The 23,711-nt window shown below is 42.1% G+C and overlaps 1 protein-coding gene across 1 annotated transcript in view; it reads right to left on the bottom strand.

The window, feature by feature from the left end:
• PHLPP1 (PH domain and leucine rich repeat protein phosphatase 1) overlaps window positions 1-23,711 on the bottom strand; it is a 1,852,281-nt gene that overhangs the window by 376,816 nt on the left and 1,451,754 nt on the right. The gene's annotated exons all lie outside the window — the stretch shown is intronic.

Below are 23,711 nucleotides of genomic sequence, written 5' to 3'. Positions count from 1 at the left end.
GTATGAAGATTATTTGTGAATAAGAAGAAAAGGGGTCCTAATATTGAGCCTTGAGGTACTCCTATGGTTGTTGGAAGTTAGGGGAATAGTTCACCTTTCCATAGAACAGATTGGTGCCTGCTTGAGAGAGAGTGTATGAACCAGGCAATAGTGGAGGGTGAAAGAGAGAGGGTTAGTCAAGGTGTCAAGTAATTTGGCATGGGACACCATGTCAAATGCCTTGGAAAGATCTAAGAAGACTGCAGAGACATAGTTATGGTTATTTCTATGTTCATTAACATAGTTAGTGAATGAGAGAAGGACTGTAGTAGTGCTACGAAAAGGTCGAAAGCCATGCTGTGAACATGAGAGGAGGTTGTGTGTAAGCAGAAATTTCATGATTTGAGAGTGTACACATCTCTCAAGCAGTTTAGATGGGGGGAAGAGAATGGCAATGGGGCAGTAGTTAGAAAGATCATATGAGTTGCCACTTTTGTGCAGTAGTATAATATGGGACACTTTCCAGAGGACTAGGATGTAGGATTCTTGTAGAGAATGACTGACAAGAATAGAGATTGTATAGGCTAGTGAATCTGCAGCTATATTTAGGAACTCTGCAAGTAGACCATCAGCAGCCAGGGCAGTGGGTTTTAGTTTCATGAGTAGTTTTTTAATTGTGGAGGTAGGGACAGGACAGAAGATAAAGGGTGGGATGTTAACTGTTGATTTTTGGGGGGTATGGCCAGTGTTATTTTGGTGTAATTTGGTGGATAGTACAAGAATGGACTTGGTAAAATGCTCATTAAATAGAGAGGCTATGTTGGCTGTATTATTGATGGAAGTGGGAGCTGGGGTGGTTGTTTTGCTGGGTTTTAATAGGGAGTTAATTGATTTCCAAAACTTTCTAGGGTCTCTCGGGTTTTTAGTCTGGTTTTTGTGGTAGACATTTTCCATATCTAGTTTGATTTGTTTTTTGGCCTGGTTCCTTAGTTGAAGATAGTCCTGTCTGGTGAGGTTGGATCTGTTTCTCTTCCAGACTTGCCAGGCTTTATCTCTGAATTTAAGTAAGGATCTTGTGTCTATACTTAGCCATAGTGCGTAGCTTGCCCTGATTCGAATTTTCCTAGGGAGTGCGACTGAGTTAAGGATATTGGTGAAGGTGTTGTTGGAAGTACTCAACTTCCTGGTCCAGATCTAGGGTTCTCAATGTATCTCACTTGCATCTTTTTAAGATGGAAATAAAGTCTGCTGTGTTGAATTTGCAAAGATTCCTAACTTGTTTGAAGACAATGGGATTAGCTAGGTTGGTCCATTTGCATATAAGGAAGGTAGGTATGTGGTCACCAAAAGGAAGGTAGGTATGTGGTCACCAAGACCATCTGGGAGGCATCCCACTTGGTAGTTGGTTTTGGGGCCATTAACAAGTGTCCAATCTAGAATAGACTGTCTCTTGCTTTTTTTGTCTATTCTAGTTGGTTCGTGTATGAGTTGAGTAAATACTAGCAGATTAATATGGACTGAGAGTTTATCAGAATTGTGGGCAAGCCAGCCCAGTATTAAGGTCACCCAGGAGGATGTTTTCTTGAGGTACGTTTTCTGATACCCAGTGCAAGATTTCTTCTATGAGAGTGGAATTGTTTCCTGGGGGAATTTTTTAGAGTAACAATAGGATTAGCTACCTGGACACCTACCTGGACACCTGATCTCCCAACACATCATGTGGTTTTAAGTAAACATTTTTAGAAAGGAGACGTTTTGTAATTTGTATTTGCATTTTTCGAGTACCCACCCACATTTTCAAAAACAATGCTTGGTAAAAGGGCAAGCTATTCGTATAGCTAGGATGACATCAGAGTACGAAGATCTTTGAGATGAATTAATGAAGTTAAAGGAAATGCTGGACAGGGGGTATCCAGAAAAAATGGTGGATTTCATATTAAAGAAGTGCACCAAGGATGGGGGGTAAAATACCAGCCTTTGTTAGGAACAGAAATGGTTAAATTAGGGGAAGTTTCCCAAGATGTTCATTACAAAAAGGCATTAGTTTTAGAAGATCACCATTGCACTAATGATATTAAGGGAATTGTGAAAAGGAATTGGAATATTTTTAGGGTGAGTAAAAAATATACGAACTGGTGGGACAGGAAACATTTCCTCTGTGTAATTATCTCTTGGCTAGTGGGGGCTGGTTCTTTTGTGTTCTTGTAAAAAAAAAAGAAGTTGTTCTGGTTTTTAAGCCCTAACTTTGGTAGGGTTTCTGTCTTTGCACACAGTGCAGACTGGAGAATTTGTTGACCACAACTGAGCTACAAAATATAAGTATCTTGATTTTTTTTTATTATTTTTACAGATTACTGTTTTTACAATTTAATATATATAAAGCACTTTGTCTATTCAGTATCTTCACAAATCCTTATCTGTTTAAAAACTTTCATTTGTCTCTCTAGTGCTTGCTGTCTGTAGGCTATTTTGTCCCATCCTCCCTCCCTGTTGGTGTCTTGCTCTTATACTTGGTGGCTTTGCAGTTGCCTGCCCATACTGTGACACACCTCCCAGTCTAGTGTCATTAGCTCATTCTGCTTAATACAGAGAGAACATTTGATAAGGCCTTCTGTTTCTCCTTTTTCCCTTTCAAAAAGTAAAACAAAACTTTTTTTTTCCCTCTCTTTCGCCTGAACCTTCTTGTGTTCCGACTGTCCTTCTCAAACATTTTGGAAATATACAGTATATTTCAGAGCATTTGTTATAACTGTATTTGCTATAACTGATTTAAGTATTTTTTTCTGGCTTTTTGATTATTTACTGCTTAGCGACTGCATTTTAGCCTGTTTATACAGCTCTGCATTCTATTTAAACTGTTTTTGTGTTGATTAACTGTTTTGCACTTTTAAAAAGTTATTTGTTGCTTAATTTTACCTGTAGGCTAACACACTCAAGTGCGCTAGCTGCTTAAAAGCATTTACTGTCTGTTTTTCCTCTATTTTCTGCAAAAAAGAAAAAAAAAAAAAATCTTGTTTTCCCGCCTTACTGAACTAGAATAGTCCAGTCTTCAGAGTTTGCTGATCTCTGGGCTTTGTCTCGGTTCCTGTGCTATTCCATATCCTTATTTGGATAAAAGGAAGCGTCTTTGTTCACCAGTGGGAGTGGGGAGCACTGAGCAGCCTATTTGTCCCTAGAGGAGTGGTTCCAGCCAGAAACTTGTAGTCTATTGGCCATTTTGGGTCAATTCCTAGCTCTTTTCAGCCCCCTGTAATAAAGCCCGCTTTAGAGCGCTTTTTCGTTTGTATTCAACTCAGCACCGCTCCTCGTGGTGTCCTGCAGAGTTCTACAAGCAGCAGAGAGCAAAAGAGTGACTTTTTCCTGATTTAAGTATTTTTTCTGGCTTTTTGATTATTTACTGCGTAGCGACTGCATTTTCTCCTGTTTATACAGCTCTGCATTCTATTTAAACTGTTTTTGTGTTGATTAACTGTTTTGCACTTTTAAAAAGTTATTTGTTGCTTAATTTTACCTGTAGGCTAACACACTCAAGTGCGCTAGCTGTTTAAAAGCATTTATAGCATTTACTGTCTGTTTTTCCTCTGTTTTCTGCAAAAAAAAAAAATATATATATTGTTTTCCCGCCTTACTGAACTAGAGTAGTCCAGTCTTCAGAGTTTGCTGATCTCTGGGCTTTGGCTTGGTTCCTGTGCTATTCCATATCCTTATTTGGATAAAGGGAAGCTTCTTTGTTCACCAGTGGGAGTGGGGAGCACTGAGCAGCCTAATTGTCCCTAGAGCAGTGGTTCCAGCCAGAAACTTGTAGTCTATTGGCCATTTTGGGTCAATTCCTAGCTCTTTTCAACCCCCTGCTATAAAGCCCACTTCAGCGCGCCTTTGCGTGATTTAGCGCGGAGTTGCCCATAGAGCACCATCGGGCAGCGCCGGTTAAACAAGGTTAAACTATTTCTGGCTCCGTAAAGTCTGCTGTTCAATTTTTCCCTTAGAACTTCTCTACTTGCAATCTAAACAGTCTATTCTCTATCTCAAAAGCTCAGCACTTGCTCCTAAAGCATTTTTATATAGGTAAAGTACTTGTATACTAAACAAAGTACTACATTAGCCTAGAATCCCCTTGAGTACCCATTTCTCTATAGGTCCCTTCTGACTCAGTTACACAGCAAACTTTTTCACTTTTTCTAGCATGTCAAAGGGTCAGTTGCTAGCGTCCTCTCCTGTTCAGCTGGTGAATCTGGGCATCTTGAGGCAATGTTACAATTGCCTCATGTACACAGACAACCCACTCCTTCTCCCACAAAACACAAATACATGTGAGAGATGCAACTATATAGCCAAACTGGAGGTTGAGCTCTCTCAACTCAGGACTGGCAAGACCAGACAGGAGGAGAAGGAAACCACGCACACCACAAACCCAGTTTCACATAGAACTATCACAACTGCAAAACAAACACAAACACACACAGACATACTCGGAGGCACTGATCAAAAATCTACCAAAACTACAGAGGCCTCCAAAGCAGACACCCAAGCAACTGCCACCTCAAGACATAAGACATGCAACACATAGTTCTCAAAGTCAGTGTGCTAAACAGTCACAGCCCTTAAGGCCAAACACAATGCCAGACACACTTGTTATAGGTGACTCCATAGTCAGACACACTGAAGTCCCACTCACCAGACTGAACAAGGAAAAGATCACAGTAAGCTGCCTGTCAGGCGCTAGAATCCGTCACATAACACAAGCACTCAGGTCACTCCACAGCAAGTACAAGTATGACTCAGTCATTGTCCATGCCGGTGTGAACGACCTGAGACGTACCTCCCTGGACTACATGAAGAGAGACATAGAGGAGCTCTCAGATTATGTAGCCCAGGCCGGTATGACCCTGACCCTGAGCAGTATCCTACCCTCACCAAGAATGATGCCACAATACAGAGACAAAATGATCAGCTTTAATAATTGGCTTAATTACTGGTGTCATTCTAAGGGAATCCAATGTCTGTCTTCCTGGGATGACATGCTTGACAAGCCACTCTGCTTCGCAAGGGACGGCTTGCACCTGTCACCCATGGGCTTCCGGATATTGGCAAAGGCTCTTGCCACCCCCATAGTGCCTTTTTTAGGCAAGGCTCAAATGATAAACCTACCGCCCTAGAAAACAAAAATGGAGAAAAACTAAGGGTAATACTGCTCAATGCCAGAAGTCTAAACCTCAAGATGCACGCCTTCGAAGCCCTCCTCAGTATGGAGAACATCGATGTCTGTGCTGTGACTGAAATTTGGTTCAAGGCTCCTGAGAGCACCCCAGCACTATCAGGTTATACCTCATGTCTTGCGTTCCGGCCCCAAAATCCGGACCGAACCACAAAAGGAGGGGGAGTATCCATATTCATAAAGGATACCCACACCTCCAGGTTAGTGGCAACGCACGAAGCATCGGAGACTATCCAGGTGCAATTAACCATAGGTAAAACTGCCCTACAGTTTGTAGCATGCTACAGACCACCTTCTCAAACTCAGGAAACCCACACAGCCTTCCTGAAGACACTGGAGAGTATGAATGTCTCTCCAAACACCATCATATTGGGTGACTTCAACTACCCAAACATAGACTGGGAACATTACTCAAGCCCCAACACCCTAGCCCAAAGGTTCCTGGAGTTCATAAACTCAAATGCTATGGAACAACTAGTCACCATTCCCACAAGAGGAGAAAATATACTAGACCTGATCATCACAAACATGGGGACAAAATGCTCCACACCGGAAGTATATCCCTCATTGGTGAGATCAGACCATAAATTAATCTCATTGGAGATCCACATCCCGCCCCCACCCCCAGCAAAAAAGACCACAGTGAAGAACTTCTCAAAAGCAAACTTCACACTTCTTAAGACTGGAGTGGTATCCTTCAAGGCCCCCGAGCCAGTGGCAACCACAACCCACGCTGCTGAAACCCTTACAAATGCCTTCTACGAGCACCTCCAGGAATGTATGGATCAAGCAATCCCAAATAAAATCAAGACCCTTTCCACCAAAGGCAGGCGCCCGGTCTGGTGGACCCCAGCCATAAACAAACTCTACAACAAGAGGAGAAAGCTACTACATGACAGAGCAAAATCCCTAAAAGGGAAGGCATCTCTGATCAATACTAGCAAAAAACTACGATCACTTATAAAATCATCCAAGGCCAACTTTGAGAGAAAAATCGCTAATGACACAAAAGACAATCATAAGGCCTTCTTTAGCTATGTTAGAAACCTGGGTGGAAACTCCCAGATATGCTCAGAATTAGTCCAAAATGATAAAAAATCACTGAACCCACAGACATTGCCAACATACTGGCAGACAGGTTCAGTGCAAATTTCTGCCCCCCCCCCCCAAAATGAGAAATATCTATCCCACCAGAGTCTAGCCTCCCAAACATCTCAGATGCCCAGGTGAGAGCTGCTCTCTCTAAAGCAAAAACACAGCATCAATGGGACCGGACGGTGTCCCCGGCTGTGTGCTACACGAACTCAATGAGGAACTAAACCCACACATAAGGCTGCTGTTTAATCTTAGCCTTACTACAGTATACGTACCCAAAGAATGGCGTACGGCAACTGTGGTCCCACTCCACAAAGGCGGTGCTTCTACGGACCCTGGAAATTACCGCCCCATAAGCTTGACGAGCCTCGTCTGCAAAGCTATGGAGAGGATCATAATGGAACTCATAAATAAAGACATTGGGGACCTACAGACACTGGATCCTACCCAATTTGGCTTTGTCAAGGGCAGATCCTGCCTCTTGAACTTGGTCGACTTTTTCGAAACAGCCACTAAGGCCATTGATGAGGGTATGGCAGTTCACACAGCCTACCTTGACCTAGCAAAAGCGTTCGACACAATACCCTACTCGGGCATCATAAAAAAAGCTCACCAGCTTAGATGTAAACCCATATGTCACAAGATGGGTTGCAAACTGGCTCAAGGACAGAACACACAGGGTTAGAGTTGCTGGTGCCATGTCAGACTCTAAGCCGGTCATGAGCGGTGTCCCACAGGGCTCAGTCCTGGGCCCCCTCTTGTTCAGAAAAATAAATGCCGAAGTGCAGGCAAACATAGGGGGATTGTGGCTGACAAAATTTGCAGATGACTGCAAACTGGGCACCATAATTGACACTCCATCAGACAGACATCCTCCAGAGAGGTGTCATAGAAATGGATAACTGGTGCCAGAGCCATGGCCTTTAGCTAAATGCCAAAAAATGTATAGTCATACCCTTTGGGAAAAACAAGTTAACCCCTAATTACCACATAGGTGGTAATCCATTAAACACGGAAGAAGTTATCAGGGACCTGGGAACCCAAGTTGACAGTAACCTCTCTTTTGACACTCACATTGCCAAAGTGGTCAGGAAGACCTTCTACATTGCCCACCTGATCATGAAGGGATTCACATCCAGATCAGGAGAGGTCATTGTACCCCTGTACTCTTCACTGACCAGACCAATGATTGAGTACAACGCCCCATTCGGAATGTACCTTACCCGACACCTGCAGCAGTTGGAAAGACCCCAAAAGTTCCTCACCAAAAGGATAAAGGGGCTCAAACATATGTCATACGATGCCCGACTGAAGAAACTCCAGCTCTATTCAGTCGCATACCATCTGCTCAGAGGTGATCTGTGCCTGACATACAAGGCCATGTCCAACCCGGAATTAATGGACATGCTCCACCTCAAAAATCCAAATCCACCAGAGCCACGGTAGCAAGAGACTTAAACCTCAACATGGATATAAATAGGACGTGCTGGAGGGACAGATTCATCACCCAGAGACTCCCTACACTATGGAACAGAATCCCAGTCCATGTGAGACAGAGCCCCTCACTGACTCTGTTCAAGAGAAATCTTGACGAGTGGATGGGAGATCGTAGGTTTACCCCGGGAATCATCTCTGTGTCACTGCTGGACAGAGGCACAGCAAACTAATGGGTATAGTATTCTCATCCTAAGGGGTGGTGAAAGCCACACACACTCTGGCTAGGCTTATAAATGCCCTAGGGCAGATAGCCTAGTATGAACCTATAAGATGGGGAAAAACTTTAAGCAACTTTTTGAGTAAGGAACAATTCATCCTATATATTTGGATAAGTGAACAGTGCCTTATGGTTGTTGTAAACAATGTGTTTATATTACAAAAAAAAGAATAGTTTTGGATAACATGCTACACAGCAAGGCGGTATTTGGAAATGGGAACTATGCCACCAGCAAAATTCTTTATTTAGCTAAATGTGATAATTGTTTGGCCTTCTACACTGGGAAGACCAAAAGAGCACTAAAAGAAAGAATATATGAACACCTGTACGACATAGGTAATAGGAAAGAAACAAATGCCCTATATAAGCATTCTTGCACATGCATTAATTTTAACAGATTTACATTTGGTATTTCAGAAAACAAAGATCGGTCTTAAGAGAGCTAGTTTGGCAGCTGAGGCTTAATGCCACACTGCCCTCCTGGCCTCAATGATCAAGTTTCAATTACATCAGTTTTGAAAGAAAAAGAAGATGTTTTACAATAATAAAGACATAAAAAACGTTTTCATATTTTTTTGCAGTTAATTTAAAAGATGAACCTGAGATGGTGCTTTAAACCAATGCAGTTTAACATTAAATATTAGTCTATTTTTTTATAGATGTTACGTTGTATATTTTTAAGAAATGGCCCTTTAAGGATTTATTTTAACATTTACATAATTGATCTTAATTAAGAAAATGGAGCAAAAGTGTGTGTGTGTGTGTATATATATATATATATATATATATATATATATATATATATATACATATATATATATGTATATATATGTATGTATATAGTATATATATATATATATATATATATATATATATATATAAAAAGAAGTTGAGTGAATTTATGTTTTATCTGATGAAGTCTATCTGAAAGGGACGAAAGCGCTTATGAACGTGTATTGTTTTGTTTAGTTAATACTTATTTTTTTACACTTTGTGTAGAGTCGGATTTGTTGTGGATATTTTTGGTGGGTTAGTTTTTGTTGTCATTTTTTGGTATAATAGTCTGGGAAAGTTATCAGATGCCAAGTTTTTGAGTCCTGCCAGCATCGAGATGAAGATGGACTGATCCCATTCACATTGGTAATTATGCCTGATGCAATATCCTTCTTAGTAAAGGATTCTTTACCCCCAACCAGCACCTGCAACTTCAAGACATACCACCACTTCTGTGGTGATACCTCTATTAACTCCCTTACCTGGCTTTTGCTCCCTACCCTGTTACTGTGGACACCTGGACTTATCACGCCCTACTTGGGTCCACTGAAAACACTTACCCCAAGAACTTGGCACATACTGAATCAAATATTTTCCTCCTTTGCCTTTGGAATTTGCTATGACAGTTTAGACTGCCCCCATGGGTTCCCTTATACCCATGTATAAGTGAAGGATACCCTTCTCCCTTCTTGTGCAATTGTGCCTTGCAGGCTAAAAATTCACCCACTTTTTGCTCACTCCTCAGCAATATTACACTCTCAAACAGCTAACCAGATTCTTATGCATTTAGACAAGGTACTGAGTGCTTGCTCTCTTAACATAAAGTCTACCAACATTGCAAAAGTAGTACCTTAGCATTTACTCATCCACCTATTACATAAAGTGTTTACTTCTGCAATGAAACAACTGATGCTGTATGCTGCTGATCTTTTTTATTCTCTAAACTTTTTCAGATAACTGTCAACAGTAAATTTAAAACTTTCAAGGAAAACATGTTTAACTTCCATAATCTCAGCAATCTGCAACAGTCATCTAACTTAATGCATGCATTACCTTACCCATAAAGACTCACACATTGTCTATTTACCAGTTTGTCTCTACTCTCGCTATTTGCATCCCCAGCTGTTTCAATGGCGCAGTTGATTTCAGGCATCATTCTAGCTCTAGCTCTATTGTGTTCTCTTTAAGCATTCTAGGTTCACCTGGACATGGAGTACTAAGTCCCTCCTAAAAGATCTGCGCCCAGCCATTACCAGACTGTCCCAGTTTCAACTGAAATGAAACTTAGCTTCACTCAAGTTGGTTGTAATCCTATCCGTGGTCATACTGGCAACTGTGCTACGTTTAGTCTGCATTCTTTAGTCAGCTGCAACAGCCATTATTTTTCATACTTCACAGAGTTCATTAAATAATGCTGTGTAAGGAATAAAGTACATTGACCTTGGGGCAAACAAGGATGCACACATTTTTCTGGAGACAAATTTGTTTTGCAGACCATACAGTTCAATTTCACAGCATATCCATACCACCCCAAACCAAAAAATATGTCACAGGCAACTGGACTTAAGACCATATAGTAAATGCAGATTGCTGCCTTAGTTAACAGCCAGTGTCTGCTACACCCAAATAAGGTTTACATTCTATAACTGCATATCAAAGTTATAATCAATGGTTTACCCAGGACTTTACCTTCCACAAAATGAGCCCAGTGCTTGTCAGTGCAATCTTATCAACAGCAAGTTAAACTTGACGAAGATTAGTTTGCAAATAAATACAAAATATTTTCCCAAATGGGTTAAAAGTCCCTCTCCAGCACACAAGTAAAGTTGTGTAAACTTACCATAACTGAAGATGTTTGATGCTCACTGCTGCAAGTAGTCTTAGCTATGTGGGTTACATCCTGCCAAGGCTATAACAGCTGGCCAGCCTCTAAAGCTGCAAGACACCTTCCAGTTGCTCAAACTGCTAGGTAGTTCAGGCTAAGCAGCCTAAAAACATAGGTTTGAGTACAAAGCCCTTCAGAGCTTTCATACCAACTGAGAGGATTTAGCTAGTAAATATATCTACACACATTTATATATACACAAACATCGTTCCAAAAACAAAAAAAAAGTAAAAATAAGGGGGATGGAGAGAGGGAGCAGTTACCACAGCAGTGATCATTCAAATATCTACTGTAATGAGGACAATATCACCATAATAAAAATGACTTTATTTAAATAAGCTATACCTGGGATTTATTCTTCATGAGATTTTTTTCTTCATAAAGAACTTTGCCAGAAACTGATAACCATTTTGAAAGTTGCACCAGTTGTCTAATCCTCTGGAGAGGAAGGGTAGACAAATCCATCTATGGTCAGCTGTGGGTCAGATTTGCTTGTATCCCAATTAAAGTCATAAGAAACAACTGCAGACAAAACATTCCATGTACTTTCACAATTAGAATAATCTTAACGCGAGCCTGACAATTCAAAATTCTGTAAATCAATATTGCAGAAGCATACACTTTTCAACATACTTAATTATGTTCTCATCATTGTCAGAAAATGCAGAATTGGAACTAACTAAATGCTTAGCAGCATCTGGATTAAGTAAAGTTACAGCTACTGTGTTAGGCTTGCGATGACAGTGTAAAAACCCAAAAGACTGATGAACTTTATAGAATCTATCTGCCTCTTTAGAGGCAGCAGGCTGACTGTGAAGTAAAACTGCAGGCAGTAACACACATCTGGCATTACTGGAAGGACTGGTGAAGGTTATAGCAATTTCATCTGTAACAGCTCATAGTATTTTATGAGGGACTGAGAAGCATCAGTGCTTTCCCACTGCAAACAATGGCACATTCTTGAAATTTTCAGAGAGAAAGCCACCCCCCACAAGCAAAAACAGATAGTGTACTCTCCTCGGAGTCTTAATCAGAAACCAGAACAGAAAACCCAGCATCTGTCTCCCTTCCTGTCCAGATTCAGAATCTAGAATATCTATAGAAAAAGAGGCATGCATCTTTATTTTACTGGAAAACACCTTCTAATATGGATCAATAGCCTGAATCATACCTTGAGCCAGATCTAGTAAACTATTCCTGCCCAGAAACATTCGAAGAGCAGCAAATACACATTTAGTTTTCTGTTTCTTTTTGACAGGAAAAATGGGGTCAACCACACTGTTAACGGCAGCAGCAGCTTCCCCAGCGATGGGCACAACATTCTAACTAAATGGGGATTGTCTTTCCAGTTTCCTCTCCCAGGACTGACAAGAGTAGCTCTCTCTTGCCCATTGAGGGGACCCAAACAACCACAGAGGATGTGGCTAACCCTTGGTCCATAGTGGCTGTAGGGTGCTGTACCAGAGTGATCCGGGGTAAAAGATAAGTGGTGTGAGAAACCAGTTTTCTTCACAGCAGAGTTACCCACCTGTGGCTACGGCAATTTGCTAGCCTGCTGTGGTGACAAAGATTTTCTCAACTTTTTTTTTATGGCTGGAAGGACCGGCCACGGGACTGGTAGTTTGTTTCATGATCAAGCTGAAAATGGTGCCTCTTTCTAGGGGAAAACACACAGCATAAGCTGGTAAAACTCACTTTTTTAACAAAATAAAAACACAGCAAAAAGCACTTTAATGTAATTTGCCAGCCCCAAAAAGTAAAATAAACAACTTCTCCACAAAAAAATTATTTATCAACTACTTTAAACAACTTTTAAACGGACAGTAAAAATGTATGCTTTCATTTAAAAGTACAGTTAACTCTCTTGCCAGTCCATTAAAATACAGCCTCCAAAATTAAAAATAACTTTCCCAAGAAAGTACAGTTAAACAGTAATTTTTGTGTGTGGAAGATTTCCCCCCCCAAGTGGAACTTATCCACCCAGCAAAGGAGCAACACAAGACGATTCTCAGTCTGGGTCAGTTTTAAGATTGATTCTGTCCTTTTGGAAGACTAAGGAGGTCTCTATGTATAAGGCAGTACTCCATATTATGGATTTGAGAGGGCTGAGGCAGCTGGTTCAAAAAAGGTGTTCATCAGGCTTTCCAGGAAATAATTCAAGTCCCAAGGAGGAGTTTCAGCTTTCCTGGGTTGTGTCAGATGAAGGACTCCGTTAAGGATTGAAGAACCATGGACAAAGGTCTGTAGGGCCCTAATCCTTCCTGAAGCAGCAGAGAGAAAAACTTCCTCCATTTTGTCAAGTAGGATTTCCTTGCATCAGGCTTCCATTAAGTATAATTAGCACTTTCTCAGTGATTTTGAGCCTGAATGTCAGGAGAGTTAAATCATACAGGTAGTGAGCTGCAGTGTCTCTAGGCTGGGTTGTATCAGGGATGCTACCAACCTCTAAATCCACCCCCCCCCCCACACACACACACTTACGAAAGGCTAAAACAGGCTGAGAAGACATGAGGGCTTGCAGCTCAGACTTCTCTTCTAGCCAAAGTCAGATCAATGATATAAGTGAGACCCGTCTTCCAAGTAAGAACTCTAAGGAAGGGCAAGCTACGGGTTTGAATGGAGGTAAAATTAACTTCTCCAATACAAAACTAAGTTCCCAAGAAGGAACCACCTGCTTTTAGTTTGGTGAATTGCTTAACCTGGATTTAATGATAGACAAGAAGAAAAGGTGAGAGCTGTATTATGACTTAAAAGAGTAAACAAGCTACATTTGAGTTATTCACACAGGTAGTGGAGTACCACCAAAGTCCTTGCATGGGTTAGATCCTAGTCTCTCTTAAGGCACTAATTAGAAAATCTGTACCACTTAGCCAAATAAGATTTTCTAATAGTAGGTTTTCTAGCCTCCCTTAATATTTGTTGTACATCCGCTGCAAAGAGGTGCCTAAATGGGATCAAAAAACTGTCATCCAGTCAGTCAGGTGTAGGTTCAGAACACTGGGGTGAATGAGAGATCCCTTGTCCTGCAGAAGTACAGCAGGTCCACCCTGTGTGGAAGGTTTTAGTAATTGCTCCTAGCCAGGTACATAAGGGAGAATCAACCTTGTTTGGGACAAAAGGAAATAAGCTGTATCATTGGAAAGACCTTCATTATCATAAGACTTTGGTAACTGGGAGAAGGGGGAGGCACACAAACATTCCATTCATGGGAAAGAAAAAGCACATGTTTTCCTATGCCTGTCTGCAAGGAATCCTGGTGCAATTTTTCTGTAACTGCTTGTTATGAATGTAAGCAATCAGATCAACTTGGGGAATTCCTCCACAGGTGAGCAATTTCCTGGAAGACCTCTGGGTGTAACATCCATTTGTAACGGCCTGTCATGGATTTGCTCAGGGAGTTTGTAATGTTGTTTACTCTGATGGACTCAGTTTCATGAATATTCTATGTCCTTCTATTCCTATGTTGCAGTATTCTTAGTGTGGGAAGAGTACCACCGCTTAGTTAAAGGGAAAGGTGGAGGTAGAAGTGGAAGATTCCAGAACCCCCTGCAGGATTGCTCAAGCAAAGCCTGCTCTGGCTCTGGAGACTTGATCCAGCTTGTAGTGTTTGGTGAAGGTGTGAACAGTGGATCAGGTGGCAGCTTCCATAATGGAAGCTATGTCCAGCACTTTGAGGAAGGCTTTGGAAGTAGCCATGCCTCGGGTGGAGTGAGCTCTCACCCCATGGGGTAAGTGCTTGCCATGGTGTGAGTAGCAGAAGGAAATGGATTTTCTGATCCAAAACGAAATAGTTTGCTTGGAAACTGCCTTGCCCATGGGGCTGAAATAATTGGCTAGATTTTCTTAAGGACTTAGTTTTGTCTAAGCAGAATCTCAGTTGTCTGTGTACATACAGGGAATGGAGAATCCTCTCACTACTGTTAGCTGGAGAGGGTAAAAATGAAGGCAAGTGAACAGACTGATTTAAGGACAGTTTGTTTACCACTTTGAGCATGAAGGAAGGGTTAGTGCACAAGGCCACCCTGTTCTTGTGGAAGGTTGTGTGTGTGTGTGGGGGGGGGGGGAGGCCATGAGAGCCTGTAACTCTGACACTCTCCTAGCAGAAGTGATGGCCACCAAGAGTACAGTCTTACATGTACACAATTGTAAAGTAGCACTGCTAGCCGGCTCAAAGGGGGCCAGTGTTACTTTTTCCAGGACAAAGTTTAGGTCCTACTGTGGTGGGATGGGTTTTCTAGGTGGTCTCATGTGTAAGACTCCTCTCAGGAAATGTTTAATAACTAGCCTGGATAGCAAAGGGGGATCTAGAGGCAGGCAGAAATGACTGAAAGGTGCACTTTCACTGAGGAGTAAGAAAGGCCATCCTTAATGAGTTCACACACATAACCAAGGACTAGGGAAGGGTCTGCTTTGCTGGGGTCCCTGTCCTTATGTAGACACCATTTGGAGAATCTCTCCCATTTTGATAAGTATGATTTTTTAGTAACAGGTTTCCTGGCCTCCCTCAGGACTGTAAGCATGTCCTCTGAGTAGTGGTGTCTAAAATGATTAGAAGTTTATCACCAAGAGTTTTAGTGGTAACATCTGTAGGTGAGGATGGATTAGGGTTCTCTTTTGTTGTATGAGAAGGTCCACTTTGTGGGGTAACTTGTGGTGATTGCCCTTGGCTAAAGAGTGGGGGAACCAGTGCTGCCTTGGCCAGTAAGGGATCACCAGCAAGATTTTTGATTTGTCCTTTCTGATTTTCAGAAGGACCTTTTGGATTAGAGGAAAGTGGGAAAGCCTATAGAAACAGTCCCTTCCATGGAATGCTGAAGGCATCTACTCGCCAGACAAGTGGGGAGTGACCCTTGGTGCAGAAATTGCACAATTGTCTGTTCTGGGGGGAGGTAAACAGATCCACTTGAGGAGTGCCCCACCAGTGGACAATGTCCAAAAAAGGTCTCCCTGTTCAACATCCACTCGTGCTGTAGAGATGATGTTCTGCTGAGAATATCTGCTTGTTTGTTGCCCTGAGAGGGGATGTATGAGGCCTACAGGGACAAGTTGTGCCTGGAGCAGAGGTCGCAAATTTGTAGAGTTATTCTGCAAAGGAGGTAGGTTTTGGTCCCTCCTTGTTTGTTGAGGTACCACGTAACTGTGGTGTTGTCTGTGAATATTAGAAGGGGGCCCAGGTGGGGAGTAGGAAGAAAAACCTCCAGGGCCAGAAGAACTGCAGTCATCTCCCCGACATTGATATGCTTCTTTTGAAGGGTAGGATTCCATGTTTCCTGAATCCTGAAACCCTTGCAGGTTCATAGGTTGGTACAAGGCTAATGGCCCTAGGGCCTATTCAAGCATAGCTACAACAATTCCCTGGCTATTTCTTCCCACACTATTTACCTCCCTGGACCCCTGTCTAGCAGGGCGACTGCCATGATCCCCAGGGTGAATTTCCTTTCTCCCATCCAATCGTCAAGGTTCCTTTTGAAGAGGGCCAAAAAGGCGCTCTGCTTGACATGTATGGTCATCTATTCCAGAGTCTGGGGAGTCTCTGGGTCAGGAACCTATCCCTCCAGCATGTTTTGTTTATTGTGATGACAAGGTTTAGATCCCTGGAGCATGTGGCTCTGAGGGATTAGGATTTCTTTAAGTGTAGCATGTCCAACAGCTCAGGGTTTGACATGGCCTTGTATGTTAAGCAGAGATCGCCTCTGAGTGGACGATATGCGACAGAGTACAGCTGGAGTTTTTTTAAGGCGGTCAGCGTAAGGCATCTGCTTTAGACCTGTGATTCTTTTAGTGAGGTATTTCTGCAGCCTTTCCAGTTGTTGCAGATGTCTTGAGAGGTACATACCAAGCGGGACGTTGTATTCTAAAATGGGTCTCATAAGGGATGAGTACAGTGGGACAATGACCTCATTTTTTTCTGGATGAAAAGCCCTTAGTGATGAGGTGTGCCACATAGAAGGATTTCCTGACTGTTGTGGCGATGTGGTTATCGAAGGGTGAGACCATTGTCCACCTGTGTCCCTAAGTCTCTTATCACACTTTCAGTGTTTAGTGTACTGTCAACTATGTGGTAATTCACGGGTACATGTTTTTTTCCCCAAAGAGGATAACTATACATTTCTTGGCACTGAGCTTGAGCCCATGGCTCTGGCACCAAGCATCTGTTTTTGTAAGGCCCTTTTGTAGAGTATCCACATCATTTGGGGATTCAATAATGGCTCCCAGTTTGCAGTCCTCTGCGAACTTTGTTAGCCAGAGTCCCTTAGTGCTGATCTGTACTTCAGACAAGTAGATGCCAAACAAGAGCGGTCCCAGGACTGAACCCTGAGGTACTCCACTTGTCACTTGTCTGGAGCTGGATTTGGAGTCGGCTACTTTTACAGTTTGGGTTCTGTCAGTAAGCCAGTTGGCAACCCATCAAGTGATGTAGGGATTAATACCCAGCTTAGTAAGTCCATCTATGATTCCAGAGTGGGGGATGGTGTCAAAGGCCTTGGAGAGGTCCAGATAGGCTGTGTGGACCACCTTACCCTCGTCCACGGCTCTGGAGACTGACTTGAAGAAGTCAATCAGGTTCAGGAGACAAGATCGTCCCTTCACGAACCCAAACTGGGTGGGGTCCAGTGTTTGAAGGTTGCCAATGTCTGTTTATAAGTTTCATGGTAATACGTTCCATGGCCTTGCAGATCAGGCTCGTCAGACTGATGGGGCGGAGCTAGCTCCCGGGATCCAAGGTGGATCCCCCCCTTGTGGAGTGGGATAACTGCAGCTGTGCGCCACTCAGTGGGCATGAAGCCTGAGGTGAGGCTATGATTAAACATCACACTTGGGTAAGGTGCCAGTTCATTTTGTAGTTCATGTAGTACACAGCCCGGGATGTCATCTGGTCCCATGGATGCTGTATTCTTAGCTTTGGAGAGTGCGTTTTTACCTGTGTGGCCGTTATTACTGGAATTTGGCAATCTTCCAGTATTGAGATGGGACGTTTAGGGGGTGAAGTTGCCACTGAATTGATCTGCCAGGATATTGGCAATATCCTTGGGATCAGTATATTTAATGCCATTCTGTTGTAGTGCAGAGCAGATCTGAGAATTGCCATTTAGATTCTTGACAGTTATAGAATGCCTTGTGGTTGTCTTTGGAATCCTTGGCAATTTTATTTTCGTAACTAGTTTTGGAGGATTTTAATAGGGATCTCAGCTTCTTACTGAGGCTGGTAAGGGAGTTTTTTTTTCATCCTGGGATTTTCCTCTTTTCTGCAACAGTTTCTTCCTTTTGTTGTAAAGTTTGTTTATGGCAGGGGACCACCAGATTGGCTTCCTTTTTTTGGAGGAGAGCATCTTGGTTCTATTTGGGATGGCACGATTCATGCAGGAGTGGATATGCTCGTACAGTGCCTTAAGTGTAGGATTCAGTAGACAAACTTTCAGTTCCCATCTGCATGGGTGTCATGAAGTTTGTCACTTCTGACTTGAGTAGCATGAAGTTGGCTTTGGAGAAGTTTTTTTATGGAGGTTTCCTTACTGGGGGGTGGGGGTGGGATGTGGATGTTAAGGGTGATTAGCTTATGGTCAGACCTGACTAACGAGGGGGTGACCATAGGTATGTGGAGCATCGATTTCCCATGTTGGTAATTACCAGGTCTAGGATATTGGAGCCCCTGGTGGGATTATGGATTAGCTGATCCAGGGCATTAGAATTTATGAATTCCAATAACCGCTGGGCAAAGGTGTTGGTACACAAGTAGTTTTCCCAGTTAATGGCAGGGTAGTTGAAATCACCCAGTATTAGGGTGTTTGGTTGTATCTTAATATTTTCCAGTATGTTTAGAAAGGTGTAGTGAGAATCTTGGGGCATGGTGGGAGATCTGTAGTAAGCTACAATTTGGATTGCAGTCTTATCTAGTGTTAGTTGCACCTGGAGAATTTCAGATGCATTGTGTTGGGCAACTAGCCTGGTGGTGTGAATATCCATGGTGAATATGGACACTCCTCCACCTTTAGTGTTTCGGTCCTGGTTTGGTGGCCGAAAAGTGTGGTAAGAGTTGTAGCCTGGTACTGCAGGGGTGCTCTCTGTAGCCTTGAATCAGGTCTCAGTTACTGCACAGATATCGATGTTCTCCATTTTTAGGAGTGTCTCGAAAGAGTGCACTTTGGGGTTTAGACTTCTAGCATTGAGTAGCATTACCTTCAGAATTTGCATGCTTGTACCGGTTACGGTGATGGTTTTGTCCTTTGAATTTTGCCTAAAAAAGGCACTACAGGGGTGGCAAAAGCCTTAGTCAGTAACCTGAATCCCAGGGGCGACAGGTGCAGACCATCTCTGGCAAAGCACTGCGGTCTGTCAATCATGTCATCCCAGGCAGACAGATACTGGATCCCCTTTGAATGACACCAGAAGCTTAGCCAATTGTTGAAGTCAATCATTTTGTCCTTATATTGTGGTATCCTTCTGGGCGAAGGCAGGATGCTACTCAGGGCTAGGGTCATACCTGCCTGGGCCACATGATCTGAGAGCTCTTCCATGTCTCTTTTCATGTAGTCCAGGGAGGTACGTCTCAAGTCATTCACTCCAACATGGACAATAACAGAGTCATATTTGTACTTGTTGTGGAGTGACTTGAGTGCATGTGTTATGTGGCAGATCCTGGCACCCGACAGGCAGGTGACTAATTGTCTCCTTGTTCAGCCTGGTGAGTGGGACATCAGTGTGCCTGACTATAGAGTCACCTATGACTATAGTGTTAGGTACGTTTGTCTTGCCTTGGGAGCTGTTGCTGGGTGCCACACTGGTGTTGTGAGCTATGTGACATTTTAGTTGCGATTGGTGTTAGCTTGCATTTCAGCTTCGGAGGTTGTTGCTTGGGCAGGTTACAGTTAAGGGCCTCCACATATGTGGATTTAATGTTGCTATGTGTGGGTGTTGGTGGTGTGGGTTTAGAAGGGCTATGTGTTCCTTGAGGTGTAGTGTGGGTGTTAACTCACTCCTCGACTGTCTAGCACAATCTTGGGTGGATAGAGCTTTGCTTCCAGTTTGGCTATGTAAGTGCATCTCTCACAGGTTGTAGTGTTGGGTGGTAGAAGGAGAGGGTTGTCTGTGCACATGAGGCAATTGCTGCATTGCCTCAGTATGTCCAGATTCACTAGGTGGACAGGAGAAATCACCAGAAGCTAACCCTTGGACATGCCTGGTTTGGTGCTTTTGTTTGTAAAGTACAGGAGCTGTTTTCCCTTGCCTTAGCAAGGTACTTTGCAATTATAGCCTGTTTAGTGCCTACGATGAATTTCTCCTTATTAACAAGGAGAGTTGAGTGCTTGTATTGGTTTAAGGCTTCCTAGTGCTTTCCAGCAGGTATTAGAGCAAGTGCTCGTCACAGGGATACTTAAAGGTAAGATGAAAAAATGGTTTATCCTAAACACTGCAGTTAGATGTGAAAGTAGGTAACTTAAGTTTTACCTGTCTAAAAAGTGAAGTTTTAGTGGAGAGTCACTATTTTTAAAACATCAAGATAGATTGAAAGGGGGTGGTCACTTTTGTATTCTGGTACTATGGAATACAGTACGATGGCCAATAAATTTAAATAGTTGAAGGGGCGTAATTTCACAAAATGATAATTTTGTGCCCATTCAGAGAAACCAGTGAGAAAGAGGAAATGAGATATATGGTCAAACTAACATAAGAGGCAGGCAACTAGAAAGACAGTGGTATTTAAGAACACGACAGTAAGCAGGTGGGGAAAACATTTCTGCCTGACTCTCAAGAGACGGAGCGGTGGTCTCTTTCGAAGTTTTAATATGCAGTTAAAAGCAGAATACAAGTAAAACATTAGGTTTGATGCATCTATGTGCATGAATTGGGTTGGGGAGGGGATTTAGAGTGGTAATCCCGGGTTGTGAAGGATTTTTATGAGACATTTTCAAGTTGATGTGCTCCCCTCCCCCTGAAGTGAGGAACCCAAGTTCTCTGATCCTTTATCTCTTTGGAAAACCACTGCCCAGGCAAAATCTAGGTGCCTCTATTGACGGGCTGGGTTGGCATGACAGGAGAAAGAGAGAAACCTGGACTTAACTGAGTCTGATTTGCCCATTATAGGAGTTCCTTTCTGATGAAGTTCAGAAGATGAACATGAAAGAAAAAAAAAACTTCTGTTGGTAAGTCCAAACACATTTGAGAAACCACTGAATCTTCCTCATGTGAAGTCTGGCTAACAGGACCATGAGAATTGTTGATACCATGAAGCCAAGAATTTTAAGGAACTCTCTCTTGTAGTGGAAATGGACTGGTATGTCAGGTGTAAGAACTGTGGATAGTAAAAAGAAACTTTCTTCAGAGGGAGGTATGCCTTCATGAGGGAGGTGTCTAAGCAGTATTTCAGAAAGGTTAACCTGTGAGGTGGAACTAGGGAAGACTTCTCTCAATTTAATTAAAATCCTAGTTTTTCAAAAAACTTTATGGGGAAAAGGAGGGATGGTCTGGGTGTCTTTGGAGAATTTTTCTAAGATGATAATCATCCAGGTAAGAGTAACCCAAGATTCCCTGATGTCTGCAGAAGGCAATGACTGAAACTAGGCATTTTGTGAAAATCTTTTTGTTCTAGATTGTCCAAATGGCATATATGTAAACTGAGAATGCAACCCATACAAAACCTTAAATATCTGTAGTCTTTGTGAACTGGAATATGCTGGCATTATCTTTGAGGCCCAGAGTTACTAAAAAAAATTATGTAGATGAAAAGGAAAAAGGGATTGGAGTGTTAACAGCCTGAACTCGGGTACAATGAGAAAGTAATTCAGAATTGAAAGAGCCAAAACTGGCCTCCAAGCACTTTTTTTTTTTTGGGTACAAGAAAAGGCCCTTTTCTTATTGGAAAGGAAGAGCTAGTACGATAACACATTGAGACAGCATGTCTGTTAGAATCTGAGGAAATAAACGGGTATGGTTTTGTGTAGAAACAGGAATTCCTGTTTTCAGAGGAAGTGAATGCCACTGCCATTTGTAGCCCTTTTGGATTATACTTTGTACCAAAAATTTGTTTCCAGATATGCCTACTAGTTCATGGGGTTGGCCTGGGTAGTCATGCACTCTTTCTGCTGGGAAGACTCCCAGGATCCACTCCCTTTCCTTCTGGAGTCCACTTAACACTTCTTTTAAGTCAAGCCAAGAAAAGTCCAGTAAACACCACCATTAAAGGCTTCCTGAAGATAGGTCCTGGGCTTGAAGGTTAGTTTCTGTGGTATTTTGAGACCAGTGTAAGAAAAGGCTGTGTCACCACCTACATTAACTAACCCATTTCTTCTAATTTTAAGGGCCCTTGAAGAGGAAATGCCAAAGGAAATTCTCTTTCAAATGGGGCATTCAGAATCTTTTTTGTCATCCCCTGGAAAGCTCAGGAACCTGACGCAGGCAAGTCTTTGCATCACCGATCCTGTAGCAGTTGCACTTTACTGAATATGTTGCGACTTAAGCAAAACATGCCATATTAAAAAGGGAAGTTTTAGTGACTGAAGCAGGAAGATCTGAAATGAGTTGCTGTATGTCTGAGAAAATAGAGAGCAGCTACTTGGCCATATGGGTCTGACGACTGATTGCCCTGAAAGCACGATGGGAAGCATACATTTTCTTTCCATACCTAACAAATGCTCTGTTGTCCTTCATACTGGTGACTGAATTGGAAGGCCAATGGCTTAGACCTTGTCCACTGAAATTACAGCAGAGTCAGTTAAAGCATTCCTGAAAAGAATCGCTATGTGAGTAGGGTATATGATTGAAAGACTCTCAGAATTCTTAGGTGCAGGAGGCTGAGAAATCAGGAGATGTACAAACAATTAAATTAAACCTCCAGCACTCCAAGTACTATTAGTATTAAATCCAGATTCAAGAGGTCATGTTTTGCAAAGTGAAATGAGAATTCATATTTCCAGCTTAAAATGACTTTTCAATTTCCTTATCTATATAAACATTTTCAGTGATAGATGAAAAACCACCCAGATTATTAAATGGAACAGACTATTCTAAATGTGAGATTTCACATTAATGTGTGTAGCTGGCACAGCCCATTAACAGTTCCCCAAATGGCTGAGTATAATCCATCATTTAACATTTGCTTTTTTTTTTTTTACTCAGATTAGCAAAAAAAGTCTGAATACAACAAAGTATAACTTTTTTCCTCCAGAAACTTCTTTTAAACATAGAGAAAAAAATGGATTTTGAAATTCAGCCACTGCTACACCTTTAACTCAAAGTGGAAATCTGATAGAAACATTTTTAGTAATAAATATCCTTGGGCAGATAGTTAGATGACAGAAACAAAACAGTCACAGAATAGACCTAGAATAATACATAAATCTCTTTGGCCGAAATCACTCAACTAAGCAAGATGGTGAAGTAGAAACTTTATTAGACAAAATAAATGACTTGCTCAATTTACTTTATCCTTTACATGCTGTCATGCTTTTAGCGAAACAGGAAACAATGCTTTACTGAAAAACAGATAAGCAATATAAATATCAATGCATGTCAACAACTACTTCAGAAAGTAAGAATGATGCCTTAAGACAGCGAAGATTAAAAATCAGATTCATGGCTGAAGGCTTTATCCTCCCTACAAGTCCAAACAAGCAGCTAGCATTTAAGTGTCCATGACTGCTATCTAAGTCATCTGATAGTAGACATCTAGGGAAGGGTTATCTACTACTAAACAAATGCAGTGTTAATTTGTCCCATTCACATGGACATATACCAATTGGTTATTACTAGAAGATAGGAAATGAAAGTTTTTTTTTTTAACTGTACTTACTCTGATGGGTACTGCGGTGGTAGTGCTGCGGTAGCGTTGTCGCCTCACAGTTAGACGTTGCCCTTCGATTCTCAGTTAGAGTGTCTTTTGTGTGGCGACATGCGTGAATGGGCATTCCTTCATTGAAGGTTGTGTGATAGGCTCGGCAAGCCAGCACGTAAAACTCTACTGCCAATCATTAGCGGACCAGAGTTCCACTGTGGCGACCCCTAACCAGGAAAAACCAAAAGACACAAACAATACTTACTCTGATGAACACTAT

This window comes from Protopterus annectens, chromosome 3.part0 (assembly GCF_019279795.1).
Source record: "Protopterus annectens isolate FY-2018-M chromosome 3.part0, PAN1.0, whole genome shotgun sequence".
Lineage (NCBI taxonomy): Eukaryota > Metazoa > Chordata > Ceratodontiformes > Protopteridae > Protopterus > Protopterus annectens.
The sequence above is the reverse complement of the archived record's forward strand: the minus strand, read 5'-3'. Positions and strand labels throughout refer to the sequence as shown.